This window comes from Pelobates fuscus, chromosome 1 (genome assembly GCF_036172605.1).
Source record: "Pelobates fuscus isolate aPelFus1 chromosome 1, aPelFus1.pri, whole genome shotgun sequence".
Taxonomy (NCBI): Eukaryota; Metazoa; Chordata; class Amphibia; order Anura; family Pelobatidae; genus Pelobates; species Pelobates fuscus.
In genome coordinates, this window is record NC_086317.1 from 116,729,281 (window position 1) to 116,745,099 (window position 15,819).

A 15,819-nucleotide genomic window follows, 5' to 3' on the forward strand; every position below is an offset into this window, starting at 1 on the left:
AGAAATAAGCTAAGAACTGAATGCCCTAGACTGACTTTGTCTAAGGAAGTCGCACAGACTCCTGATCTAGATCCCACTATTATGCGATTTTTAACAAAATCAGGGAATAATCCAAATAAAGGACTTGGCAGATCACTAAAATCTTGTCAAGATGAATTAATGGACATTTCTGGTCCTGTGTCAAAAATGTTTGAGACTTTAGAACAAGCTGCAGCTTCTGGAATTCCTCCCAGCATTGATATTTTGAGAGGTTGGACCCAACGCATTGTATGCTTTTTGGGAAATGCTAACGCAGCTCTGACCAGCGAATACCGTAGGTCTATTTTAATGAAAATTGACCCTCAGTTGTCGAATTTAGCCACTTCTGAACCTGGACCAACTGCTGAAGGTCTCCTATTCGGATAATCCTTTATTAAAGACATTAATAAATGTGTAAATGTATTTAGCTCCCTTGATAAGGCTCAGTCATCTCTGAGGAAAGTATTCAACCCTAAGGTTTTTGGAAGGGCTGGAAGAGGAAGGAACCGCTCTTCCAGCTGCTCCTTTCATCATAGACAGGTACCAAGGAACACCTTCTAGCCCACCAGGCATATGACACCCAACAAATAACTAAATTCTCAAGATTCTCAAGATCAAGCTCTGGTCCATCAAGAAATATTAAATTTATGCTCAAAAAATGCCATCATGCAAGTGCCCATGAGCAGTCCAGGCTTCATAAGCAATTTATTTTTGGGTGAAAAACTAAGGTTCTGGTCACAGACCAGTTATAAATGTAAAATATTTAAACAATTTTGTCACATACCTACATTTTAAAATGGAAGGGAATTTATTATCTCAAAGACCTATTGATACTCAATAGTGATGTAGCAAACACAAAATTTTCGGTTCGCGAATGGCGAACGGGAACTTCCGCAAACGTTCACGAACCGCCATTGACTTCAATGGGCTTGCAAATTTTAAAACCCACAGGGACTCTTTCTGGCCACAAAAGTGATGGAAAAGTTGTTTCAAGGGGACTAACACCTGGACTGTGGCATGCCGGAGGGGGATCCATGGCAAAACTCCCATGGAAAAATACACAGTTGATGCAGAGTCTGGTTTTAATCCATAAAGGGCAGAAATCAATTAACATTCCTAAATCACAATGGATATGGATTGACAACTGACATATGGATTGACACCTGTCCTCAGAGACTCTGATACACACTGACACAGAGCAGAATAGGGACTGTTCACCCTACATAGGGTCACTTGGCAGGTATGGATTGACACCTGTCCTCAAAGCCCCTGATACACACTGACACAGAGCAGAATAGGGGTTCATCGCTCCTCAGAGTGTCGATATCTGCAGTTAAGGCGAGGTAGTCTGCTACCTGTCGGTCGAGTCGTTCTCTGAGGGTGGATCCCGAAGGGCTGTGGCGATGCGTAGGACTTAAAAAGCTCTGCATGTCCTCCATCAACAACAAGTCTTTAAAGCATCCTGTCCTTGCCGGCGTGGTCGTGGTAGGAGGAGGAGGATGACTTCCACCTCTTCCCCTGTTAGATTCCCGTTGTGCTGTGACATCACCCTTATACGCTGTGTAAAGCATACTTTTTAATTTATTTTGCAAATGCTGCATCCTTTCTGACTTGTAATTCGGTAACATTTCTGCCACTGTCTGCTTATACCGGGGGTCTAGTAGCGTGGACACCCATCACAGGTCGTTCTCCTTCAGCCTTTTTATACGAGGGTCCCTCAACAGGCACGACAGCATGAAATACCCAAGGTTGGATGCCGAGCTACTCATTTCCCATTCCTCCTCCTCACACAGAGCAGAATAGAGACTGTTCCCCCTACATTTTTTATTTATTATTTTTTTTCTATCCTTCTTTTGGATCAACAGCAAAAAACAAATGTGAGGAAGGCTGAACTTGATGGACGCAAGTCTCTTTTCAGCTATGGAACTATGTAACTATGTACATAGGGTAACTTGGCAGATATGGATTGACACCTGTCCTCAGAGACCATGATACACACTGACACAGAGCAGAATAGAGACTTTTCCCCCTACATAGGGTCACTTGGCAGATATGGATTGACACCTGTCCTCAAAGCCCCTGATACACACTGACACAGAGCAGAATAGGGACTGTTCCCCCTACATAGGGTCACTTGGCAGATATGGATTGACACATGTCCTCAGAGACCATGATACACACTGACCCAGAGCAGAATGGAGACAGTTCCCCATACATAGGGTCACTTGGCAGATATGGATTGACACCTGTCATCAGAGACCATGATACACACTGACACAGAGCAGAATAGAGACTGTTACCCCTACATAGGGTCACTTGGCAGCTATGGATTGACACCTGCCCTCAAAGCCCCTGATACACACTGACACAGAGCAGAATAGAGACTGTTCCCCCTACACAGGGTCACTTGGCAGATATGGCGTGGTTGTGGGAGGAGGAGGATGACTTTCACCTCTTCCCCTGTTAGATTCCCGTTGTGCTGTGACATCACCCTATACGCTGTGTAAAGCATATTTTTAGTTTATTTAGCAAATGCTGCATCCTTTCCGACTTGTAATTCGGTAACATTTCCGCCACTGTCTGCTTATACCGGGGGTCTAGTAGCGTGGACACCCAGCACAGGTCGTTATCCTTCAGCCTTTTTATACGAGGGTCCCTCAACAGGCACAACAGCATGAAAGACCCCATTTGCACAAGGTTGGATGCCGAGCTACTCATTTCCCAATCCTCCTCCTCACACAGAGCAGAATAGGGACTGTTCCCCCTACTTAGGGTCACTTGGCAGATATGGATTGACACCTGTCCTCAGAGACCATGATACACACTGACACAGAGCAGAATAGAGACTGTTCCCCCTACATAGGGACACTTGGCAGATATGGATTGACACCTGTCCTAAGGATCCCTGATACACACTGACACAGAGGAGAATAGGGACTGTTCCCCCTACATAGGGCCACTTGGCAAATATGGATTGACACCTATCCTAAGGATCACTGTTACACACTGACACAGAGCAGAATAGAGACTGCTCCCCCTACATAGGGTCACTTGGCAGATATGGATTGACACCTGTCCTCAAAGCCCCTGATACACACTGACACAGAGCGGAATAGAGACTGTTCCCCGTATAAGGGTCACTTGGCAGATATGGATTGACACCTATCCTAAGGATCCCTGATACACACTGACACAGAGCAGAATAGGGACTGTTCCCCCTACATAGGGTCACTTGGCAGATATGGATTGACACCTATCCTAAGGATCCCTGTTACACACTGACACAGAGCAGAATAGAGACTGCTCCCCCTACATAGGGTCACTTGGCAGATATGGATTGACACCCGTCCTCAAAGCCCCTGATACACACTGACACAGAGCGGAATAGAGACTGTTCCCCGTACATAGGGTCACTTGGCAGATATGGATTGACACCTATCCTAAGGATCCCTGATACACACTGACTCAGAGCAGAATAGGGACTGTTCCCCCTACATAGGGTCGCTATGTGCCTTTTGTTTGGTTTTTGAAGCCACAGTGCAGCACCATAGGGCCGAAAAATTAGGCATGTACACATGCCAGAAAAATTAGGTATTGTTGCAGCCGCTGCTGTAGCAGTGGCCATAAAATTTGATGTTTGTTTCCCAGGCAGAAAGTGCCCTAAAACATTGTGGCTTGAACCCTAGTTGGTGGCGGATAAGTCACGCAAGTCACGCATTCAGAGCTAAAATACAGCAGCGTGTGGACCATTTTTAGCCCAAGGCAGCTCATCTCATCAGGCCTTTTTTAGTCGAATGTATCGCCCAGTGTCAGTCCCTTTGGGATCCATCCCTCATTCATCTTAATAAAGGTGAGGTAATCTAGACTTTTTTGACCTAGGTGACTTCTCTTATCAGTGACAATACCTCCTGCTGCACTGAAGGTCCTTTCTGACAGGACACTTGAAGCGGGGCAGGCCAGAAGTTCTATCGCAAATTGGGATAGCTCAGGCCACAAGTCAAACCTGCACACCCAGTAGTCAAGGGGTTCATCGCTCCTCAGAGTGTCGATATCTGCAGTTAAGGCGAGGTAGTCTGCTACCTGTCGGTCGAGCCGTTCTCTGAGGGTGGATTCCGAAGGGCTGTGGCGATGCGTAGGACTTAAAAAGCTCCGCATGTCCTCCATCAACAACACGTCTTTAAAGCATCCTGTCCTTACCGGCGTGGTCGTGGGAGGAGGAGGAGGATGACTTCCACCTCTTCCCCTGTTAGATTCCTGTTGTGCTGTGACATCACCCTTATACGCTGTGTAAAGCATTCTTTTTTATTTTATTTTTTGCAAATGCTGCATCCTTTCCGACTTGTTGTAATTCGGTAACATTTCCGCCACTTTCTGCTTATACCGGGGGTCTAGTAGTGTGGACACCCAGTACAGGTCGTTCTCATTCAGCCTTTTTATACGAGGGTCCCTCAACAGGCACGAAAGCATGAAAAATCCCATTTGCACAAGGTTGGATGCCGAGCTACTCATTTCCCGTTCCTCCTCCTCAGTGATGTCAATGAAGGTATGTCCTTCCCCCCAGCCACGTATAACACCACGGGTACCAGATAGGTGACAACGAGCACCCTGGGATGCCTGTTGTGGTTGGTCTTCCTCCTCCTCCTCAAAGCCACATTCCTCCTCTGACTCCTCTTCCTCACAATCCTCTTCCAGTGTTGCCGCAGGTCCAGCAAGCGATGCTGATAAGGCTGTTTCTGGTGGTGATGGTGACCACAACTCTTCCTCTTCACGCTCATCTATGGCCTGATCCAGCACTCTTCGCAGGGCACGCTCCAGGAAGAAAATAAATGGTATGATGTCGCTGATGGTGCCTTCGGTGCGACTGACTAGGTTCGTCACCTCCTCAAAAGGACGCATGAGCCTACAGGCATTGCGCATGATTGTCCAGTAACGTGGCAAAACAATTCCCAGCTCCGCAGAGGCTGTCCTAGCACACCGGTCACACAAATACTCGTTAACGGCTTTTTCTTGTTGAAGCAGGCGGTCGAACATTAGGAGTTGAATTCCAACGTGTCGGGCTGTCGCAAATCAAGCGCCTCACTAGCATGTTGTTTCGCCGCTGGATAGAAAAGTGCGCCACGGCCGTCTAGGAATGCCTGAAATGGCCACACACCTTCCTGGCCTGCTTCAGGACGTCCTGTAAGCCTGGGTACTTAAGCACAAAGCGTTGTACGATCAGATTACACACATGTGCCATGCACGGCACATGTGTCAACTTGCCCAAATTCAATGCCGCCAACAAATTTCTTTCGTTGTCACAAACCACTTTGCCAATCTCCAGTTGGTGCGGAGTCACCCACTCATCCACCGGTGCGTTCAGGGCGGACAGGAGTCCTGGTCCGGTGTGACTCTCTGATTCAGGCAAGTCAACCCCAAGACGGCGTGACACTGCCGTATCCGGGATGTGGAATAGTACCTGGGGAGCTGGGGGGTGCCGTTGATGTGGAGCAAGACACAGCAGCAGAAGAGGGCTCAGCCGAGGAGGATATGGAAGAGGATGGAGTAGGAGGAGTAGAGGAGGTGGCAGCAGGCCTGCCTGCAAGTCGTGGCGGTGTCACCAACTCCACTGCAGAGCCACGCATTCCTTGCTTGTCAGCCGTCAGCAGGTTTACCCAATGCGCAGTGAAGGTGATATACCTGCCCTGACCATGCTTTGCAGAACAGGTATCAGTGGTCAGATGGACCCTTGCCCCAACACTGTGTGCCAGACATGCCATTACTTCCTTTTGCACAATAGAGTACAGGTTGGGGATTGCATTTTGTGAAAATAAATTTTGTCCGGGTACCTTCCACTGCGGTGTCCCAAAAGCTACACATTTTTTGAACGCCTCAGACTCAACCAGCTTGTATGGTAAAAGCTGGCGGGCTAAGAGTTCAGTCAAGCCAGCTGTCAGACGCCGGGCAAGGTGGTGACTTTGTGACATTGGCTTCTTACGCTCAAACATGTCCTTGACAGACACCTGACTGTGGGCAGATGAGCAGGAACTGCTCAAGGCGAGAGACGGAGTGGCGGATGGTTGAGAGGGGGCAAGGAGGACAGCAGTGGTTGACGTGGCTGAAGATGCTGGACCAGGAGGAGGATGGCGGCTTTGAGTTTGTGTGCTGCTTGTACTCATGTGTTGATCCCATAGGCGTTTGTGATGTGCGATCATGTGCCTTCGCAAAGCAGTTGTACCTAGGTGGGTGTTGGACTTCCCACGACTCAGTTTCTTTTGGCACAGGTTGCAAATGGCATCGCTGTTGTCAGAGGCAGACACACAAATAAAATGCCACACTGCTGAGCTCTGCAATGACGGCATTCTGGTGGTGGCAACAGCATGCGTTGATTGGCGTGCTGTCTGGCTGACCCCGGGTGCCGATGCATGCTGTCTGACTGTGCCACTAGCTCCTTGCGACGACCTCCCCCTGCTTCCAACTCGTCTCCTCCTCCTCCTCTCTTTCTCCCCATCTGAACTTTCCCCCTGTTCTTCTTCTGTTCTAGCGGGCACCCACGTGCCATCCACGGACGCATCGTCATCATCCACCGCTTCACTTGTATCTGACAACTCAGCAAAGGAAGCAGCAGCGGGTACAACATCATCATCATCATCACACTGTACGTCCATGTGTGTAATGCTGTCTGACAGGATGTGTAAATAACTCCTCTGACATACCAAGTGAAGCGGCTGTGGTGCTAGTGTTGGTGGTGGTGGCAGGTGGGCGAGTGGTAACTTTAGAGGTGCCCGAAGCTAAGCTGGAGGAGGATGGTGCGTCAAGGTTCCGAGCGGAAGCTGTAGAAGATTGGGTGTCCTGTGCTAGCCAGTCAACTATGTCCTCAGAACTTTTCCAGTTCAGGGTACGTGGCCTCTGAAAACTGAGCATTATTCTAGTCCCAAAGGGAATCACAGCACCACGACCACGACGGCCCCTGTGGAGTGGCCTGCCTCTGCCTGTCATTTTTTTTTCGATTAGTGGTACTATGCGTGCAAGCTACTGTGACAACAGATATGAGTGGCACTGTGCACTGGCAGACGTTGGCAGTGTAGACGCTGTAGGTCTGACACACACGCTTGCAGACAACTAACTGCTATTCAATCTGTTACAGTCAAAATTGTATTATTATTTTTAAAATGTACACTACTGTTACACCAGATATGAGTTGCACTGGTGTGACACTGTGCCCTGGCAGGCCCTTAAACGCACACTCGTGAAGGAAACTGACTGCTATTATATTACAGTCCAAAAAGTTTAGTTTTTTTTAAATGCAAGCTATTGGGACACCAGTGAGTGAGTGGTGGCACTGGGCAGTCCCTGAAACGCACACTTATGAAGGAAACTGACTGCTATTATATTACAGTCCAAAAAGTTTAGTTTTTTTTAAATGCATGCAATTGGGACACCAGATATGAGTGGTGGCACTGGGCAAGTGGGCACAGTATACTCTGTGAGCCTGACACACACGCTAGCAGACAACTAACTGCTATTCAATCTATTACAGTAAAAATTGTATTTTTTTTAAAATGTACACTACTGTTACACCAGATATGAGTTGCACTGGTGTGACACTGTGCCCTGGCAGGCCCTTAAACGCACACTCGTGAAGGAAACTGACTGCTATTATATTACAGTCCAAAAAGTGTAGTTTTTTTTTAAATGCAAGCTATTGGGACACCAGTGAGTGAGTGGTGGCACTGGGCAGTCCCTGAAACGCACACTTATGAAGGAAACTGACTGCTATTATATTACAGTCCAAAAAGTTTAGTGTTTTTTAAATGCAAGCTATTGGGACACCAGTGAGTGAGTGGTGGCGTTGGGCAGTCCCTGAAACGCACACTTATGAAGGAAACTGACTGCTATTATATTACAGTCCAAAAAGTTTAGTTTTTTTAAATGCATGCAATTGGGACACCAGATATGAGTGGTGGCACTGGGCAAGTGGGCACAGTATACGCTGTGAGCCTGACACACACACGCTAGCAGACAACTAACTGCTATTCAATCTATTACAGTCAAAATTGTATTTTTTTTTTAAATGTACACTACTGTTACACCAGATATTAGTTGCATTGGTGTGACACTGTGCCCTGGCAGGCCCTGAAATGCACATGCGTGAAGGAAACTGACTGCTATTATATTACAGTCAAAAAAGTTTAGTTTTTTTTTAAATGCAAGCTATTGGGACACCAGATATGAGTGAGTGGTGGCACTGGGCAGGCCCTGAAATGCACACTCGTGAAGGAAACTGACTGCAATTATATTACAGTCCAAAAAGTTTAGTTTTTTTTTTAAATGCAAGCTATTGGGACACCGGATTTGAGTGAGTGGTGGCACTGGGCAGGCCCTGAAATGCACACTCGTGAAGGAAACTGACTGCTATTATATTACAGTCAAAAAAGTTTTTTTTTTTTAAATGCAAGCTAATGGGACACCAGATATGAGTGAGTGGTGGCACTGGGCATGCCCTGAAACGCACACTCGTGAAGGAAACTGACTGCTATTATATTACAGTCAAAAAAAGTTTAGTTTTTTTTAAATGCAAGCTATTGGGACACCAGATATGAGTGAGTGGTGGCACTGGGCAGGCCCTGAAACGCACACTCGTGAAGGAAACTGATTGCTATTATATTACAGTCCAAAAAGTTTAGTTTTTTTTAAATGCAAGCTATTGGGACACCGGATTTGAGTGAGTGGTGGCACTGGGCAGGCCCTGAAATGCACAATCGTGAAGGAAACTGACTGCTATTATATTACAGTCAAAAAAGTTTGTTTTTTTTAAATGCAAGCTATTGGGACACCAGATATGAGTGAGTGGTGGCACTGGGCATGCCCTGAAACGCACACTCATGAAGGAAACTGACTGCTATTATATTACAGTCAAAAAAGTTTAGTTTTTTTTAAATGCAAGCTATTGGGACACAAGATATGAGTGAGTGGTGGCACTGGGCAGGCCCTGAAACGCACACTCGTGAAGGAAACTGACTGCTATTATATTACAGTCCAAAAAGTTTAGTTTTTTTTTAAATGCAAGCTATTGGGACACCAGTGAGTGAGTGGTGGCACTGGGCAGGCCCTGAAATGCACACTCGTGAAGGAAACTGACTGCTATTATATTACAGTCAAAAAAGTTTTTTTTTTTTAAATGCAAGCTATTGGGACACCAGATATGAGTGAGTGGTGGCACTGGGCATGCCCTGAAACGCACACTCGTGAAGGAAACTGACTGCTATTATATTACAGTCAAAAAAGTTTAGTTTTTTTTTAAATGCAAGCTATTGGGACACCAGATATGAGTGAGTGGTGGCACTGGGCAAGTGGGCACAGTATACTCTGTGAGCCTGACACACACGCTAGCAGACAACTAACTGCTATTCAATCTATTACAGTAAAAATTGTATTTTTTTTAAAATGTACACTACTGTTACACCAGATATGAGTTGCACTGGTGTGACACTGTGCCCTGGCAGGCCCTTAAACGCACACTCGTGAAGGAAACTGACTGCTATTATATTACAGTCCAAAAAGTGTAGTTTTTTTTTAAATGCAAGCTATTGGGACACCAGTGAGTGAGTGGTGGCACTGGGCAGTCCCTGAAACGCACACTTATGAAGGAAACTGACTGCTATTATATTACAGTCCAAAAAGTTTAGTGTTTTTTAAATGCAAGCTATTGGGACACCAGTGAGTGAGTGGTGGCGTTGGGCAGTCCCTGAAACGCACACTTATGAAGGAAACTGACTGCTATTATATTACAGTCCAAAAAGTTTAGTTTTTTTAAATGCATGCAATTGGGACACCAGATATGAGTGGTGGCACTGGGCAAGTGGGCACAGTATACGCTGTGAGCCTGACACACACACGCTAGCAGACAACTAACTGCTATTCAATCTATTACAGTCAAAATTGTATTTTTTTTTTAAATGTACACTACTGTTACACCAGATATTAGTTGCATTGGTGTGACACTGTGCCCTGGCAGGCCCTGAAATGCACATGCGTGAAGGAAACTGACTGCTATTATATTACAGTCAAAAAAGTTTAGTTTTTTTTTAAATGCAAGCTATTGGGACACCAGATATGAGTGAGTGGTGGCACTGGGCAGGCCCTGAAATGCACACTCGTGAAGGAAACTGACTGCAATTATATTACAGTCCAAAAAGTTTAGTTTTTTTTTTAAATGCAAGCTATTGGGACACCGGATTTGAGTGAGTGGTGGCACTGGGCAGGCCCTGAAATGCACACTCGTGAAGGAAACTGACTGCTATTATATTACAGTCAAAAAAGTTTTTTTTTTTTAAATGCAAGCTAATGGGACACCAGATATGAGTGAGTGGTGGCACTGGGCATGCCCTGAAACGCACACTCGTGAAGGAAACTGACTGCTATTATATTACAGTCAAAAAAAGTTTAGTTTTTTTTAAATGCAAGCTATTGGGACACCAGATATGAGTGAGTGGTGGCACTGGGCAGGCCCTGAAACGCACACTCGTGAAGGAAACTGATTGCTATTATATTACAGTCCAAAAAGTTTAGTTTTTTTTAAATGCAAGCTATTGGGACACCGGATTTGAGTGAGTGGTGGCACTGGGCAGGCCCTGAAATGCACAATCGTGAAGGAAACTGACTGCTATTATATTACAGTCAAAAAAGTTTGTTTTTTTTAAATGCAAGCTATTGGGACACCAGATATGAGTGAGTGGTGGCACTGGGCATGCCCTGAAACGCACACTCATGAAGGAAACTGACTGCTATTATATTACAGTCAAAAAAGTTTAGTTTTTTTTAAATGCAAGCTATTGGGACACAAGATATGAGTGAGTGGTGGCACTGGGCAGGCCCTGAAACGCACACTCGTGAAGGAAACTGACTGCTATTATATTACAGTCCAAAAAGTTTAGATTTTTTTTAAATGCAAGCTATTGGGACACCAGTGAGTGAGTGGTGGCACTGGGCAGGCCCTGAAATGCACACTCGTGAAGGAAACTGACTGCTATTATATTACAGTCCAAAAAGTTTTTTTTTTTTAAATGCAAGCTATTGGGACACCAGATATGAGTGAGTGGTGGCACTGGGCAGGCCCTGAAATGCACACTCGTGAAGGAAACTGACTGCTATTATATTACAGTGCAAAAAGTTTCATTTGTTTTTTAAATGCAAGCTATTGGGACACCAGTGAGTGAGTGGTGGCACTGGTCAGGCCCTGAAACGCACACTCGTGAAGGAAACTGACTGCTATTATATTACAGTCCAAAAAGTTTTTTTTTTTTTTAAATGCAAGCTATTGGGACACCAGATATGAGTGAGTGGTGGCACTGGGCAGGCCCTGAAATGCACACTCGTGAAGGAAACTGACTGCTATTATATTACAGTGCAAAAAGTTTCATTTTTTTTTTAAATGCAAGCTTTTGTGACACCAGTGAGTGAGTGGTGGCACTGGGCAGGCCCTGAAACATACACTCGTGAAGGAAAATATTTTTTTTTTAAATGTACACTACTGTTACACCAGATATGAGTTGCACTGGTGTGACACTGTACCCTGGCAGGCCCTGAAACGCACACTCGTGATGGAAACTGACTGCTATTATATTACAGTCCAAAAAGTGTAGTTTTTTTTAAATGCAAGCTATTGGGACACCAGTGAGTGAGTGGTGGCACTGGGCAGTCCCTGAAACGCACACTTATGAAGGAAACTGACTGCTATTATATTACAGTCCAAAAAGTTTAGTGTTTTTTAAATGCAAGCTATTGGGACACCAGTGAGTGAGTGGTGGCGTTGGGCAGTCCCTGAAACGCACACTTATGAAGGAAACTGACTGCTATTATATTACAGTCCAAAAAGTTTAGTTTTTTTTAAATGCATGCAATTGGGACACCAGTGAGTGAGTGGTGGCACTGGGCAGTCCCTGAAACGAACACTTATGAAGGAAACTGACTGCTATTATATTACAGTCCAAAAAGTTTAGTTTTTTTAAATGCATGCAATTGGGACACCAGATATGAGTGGTGGCACTGGGCAAGTGGGCACAGTATACGCTGTGAGCCTGACACACACACGCTAGCAGACAACTAACTGCTATTCAATCTATTACAGTCAAAATTGTATTTTTTTTTAAATGTACACTACTGTTACACCAGATATTAGTTGCATTGGTGTGACACTGTGCCCTGGCAGGCCCTGAAATGCACACGCGTGAAGGAAACTGACTGCTATTATATTACAGTCAAAAAAGTTTAGTTTTTTTTTAAATGCAAGCTATTGGGACACCAGATATGAGTGAGTGGTGGCACTGGGCAGGCCCTGAAATGCACACTCGTGAAGGAAACTGACTGCAATTATATTACAGTCCAAAAAGTTTTTTTTTTTTTAAATGCAAGCTATTGTGACACCAGTGAGTGAGTGGTGGCACTGGGCAGGCCCTGAAACATACACTCGTGAAGGAAAATATATTTTTTTTAAATGTACACTACTGTTACACCAGATATGAGTTGCACTGGTGTGACACTGTACCCTGGCAGGCCCTGAAACGCACACTCGTGATGGAAACTGACTGCTATTATATTACAGTCCAAAAAGTTTAGTTTTTTTTAAATGCAAGCTATTGGGACACCAGTGAGTGAGTGGTGGCACTGGGCAGTCCCTGAAACGCACACTTATGAAGGAAACTGACTGCTATTATATTACAGTCCAAAAAGTTTAGTGTTTTTTAAATGCAAGCTATTGGGACACCAGTGAGTGAGTGGTGGCGTTGGGCAGTCCCTGAAACGCACACTTATGAAGGAAACTGACTGCTATTATATTACAGTCCAAAAAGTTTAGTTTTTTTAAATGCATGCAATTGGGACACCAGTGAGTGAGTGGTGGCACTGGGCAGTCCCTGAAACGAACACTTATGAAGGAAACTGACTGCTATTATATTACAGTCCAAAAAGTTTAGTTTTTTTAAATGCATGCAATTGGGACACCAGATATGAGTGGTGGCACTGGGCAAGTGGGCACAGTATACGCTGTGAGCCTGACACACACACGCTAGCAGACAACTAACTGCTATTCAATCTATTACAGTCAAAATTGTATTTTTTTTTAAATGTACACTACTGTTACACCAGATATTAGTTGCATTGGTGTGACACTGTGCCCTGGCAGGCCCTGAAATGCACACGCGTGAAGGAAACTGACTGCTATTATATTACAGTCAAAAAAGTTTAGTTTTTTTTTAAATGCAAGCTATTGGGACACCAGATATGAGTGAGTGGTGGCACTGGGCAGGCCCTGAAATGCACACTCGTGAAGGAAACTGACTGCAATTATATTACAGTCCAAAAAGTTTTTTTTTTTTTAAATGCAAGCTATTGTGACACCAGTGAGTGAGTGGTGGCACTGGGCAGGCCCTGAAACATACACTCGTGAAGGAAAATATTTTTTTCTTAAATGTACACTACTGTTACACCAGATATGAGTTGCACTGGTGTGACACTGTACCCTGGCAGGCCCTGAAACGCACACTCGTGATGGAAACTGACTGCTATTATATTACAGTCCAAAAAGTGTAGTTTTTTTTAAATGCAAGCTATTGGGACACCAGTGAGTGAGTGGTGGCACTGGGCAGTCCCTGAAACGCACACTTATGAAGGAAACTGACTGCTATTATATTACAGTCCAAAAAGTTTAGTGTTTTTTAAATGCAAGCTATTGGGACACCAGTGAGTGAGTGGTGGCGTTGGGCAGTCCCTGAAACGCACACTTATGAAGGAAACTGACTGCTATTATATTACAGTCCAAAAAGTTTAGTTTTTTTAAATGCATGCAATTGGGACACCAGTGAGTGAGTGGTGGCACTGGGCAGTCCCTGAAACGAACACTTATGAAGGAAACTGACTGCTATTATATTACAGTCCAAAAAGTTTAGTTTTTTTAAATGCATGCAATTGGGACACCAGATATGAGTGGTGGCACTGGGCAAGTGGGCACAGTATACGCTGTGAGCCTGACACACACACGCTAGCAGACAACTAACTGCTATTCAATCTATTACAGTCAAAATTGTATTTTTTTTTAAATGTACACTACTGTTACACCAGATATTAGTTGCATTGGTGTGACACTGTGCCCTGGCAGGCCCTGAAATGCACACGCGTGAAGGAAACTGACTGCTATTATATTACAGTCAAAAAAGTTTAGTTTTTTTTTAAATGCAAGCTATTGGGACACCAGATATGAGTGAGTGGTGGCACTGGGCAGGCCCTGAAATGCACACTCATGAAGGAAACTGACTGCAATTATATTACAGTCCAAAAAGTTTAGTTTTTTTTTTAAATGCAAGCTATTGGGACACCGGATTTGAGTGAGTGGTGGCACTGGGCAGGCCCTGAAATGCACACTCGTGAAGGAAACTGACTGCTATTATATTACAGTCAAAAAAGTTTTTTTTTTTTTAAATGCAAGCTAATGGGACACCAGATATGAGTGAGTGGTGGCACTGGGCATGCCCTGAAACGCACACTCGTGAAGGAAACTGACTGCTATTATATTACAGTCAAAAAAAGTTTAGTTTTTTTTAAATGCAAGCTATTGGGACACCAGATATGAGTGAGTGGTGGCACTGGGCAGGCCCTGAAACGCACACTCGTGAAGGAAACTGATTGCTATTATATTACAGTCCAAAAAGTTTAGTTTTTTTTAAATGCAAGCTATTGGGACACCGGATTTGAGTGAGTGGTGGCACTGGGCAGGCCCTGAAATGCACAATCGTGAAGGAAACTGACTGCTATTATATTACAGTCAAAAAAGTTTGTTTTTTTTAAATGCAAGCTATTGGGACACAAGATATGAGTGAGTGGTGGCACTGGGCATGCCCTGAAACGCACACTCATGAAGGAAACTGACTGCTATTATATTACAGTCAAAAAAGTTTAGTTTTTTTTAAATGCAAGCTATTGGGACACAAGATATGAGTGAGTGGTGGCACTGGGCAGGCCCTGAAACGCACACTCGTGAAGGAAACTGACTGCTATTATATTACAGTCCAAAAAGTTTAGTTTTTTTAAATGCATGCAATTGGGACACCAGATATGAGTGGTGGCACTGGGCAAGTGGGCACAGTATACGCTGTGAGCCTGACACACACACGCTAGCAGACAACTAACTGCTATTCAATCTATTACAGTCAAAATTGTATTTTTTTTTAAATGTACACTACTGTTACACCAGATATTAGTTGCATTGGTGTGACACTGTGCCCTGGCAGGCCCTGAAATGCACACGCGTGAAGGAAACTGACTGCTATTATATTACAGTCAAAAAAGTTTAGTTTTTTTTTAAATGCAAGCTATTGGGACACCAGATATGAGTGAGTGGTGGCACTGGGCAGGCCCTGAAATGCACACTCGTGAAGGAAACTGACTGCAATTATATTACAGTCCAAAAAGTTTAGTTTTTTTTTTAAATGCAAGCTATTGTGACACCAGTGAGTGAGTGGTGGCACTGGGCAGGCCCTGAAACATACACTCGTGAAGGAAAATATTTTTTTTTTAAATGTACACTACTGTTACACCAGATATGAGTTGCACTGGTGTGACACTGTACCCTGGCAGGCCCTGAAACGCACACTCGTGATGGAAACTGACTGCTATTATATTACAGTCCAAAAAGTGTAGTTTTTTTTAAATGCAAGCTATTGGGACACCAGTGAGTGAGTGGTGGCACTGGGCAGTCCCTGAAACGCACACTTATGAAGGAAACTGACTGCTATTATATTACAGTCCAAAAAGTTTAGTGTTTTTTAAATG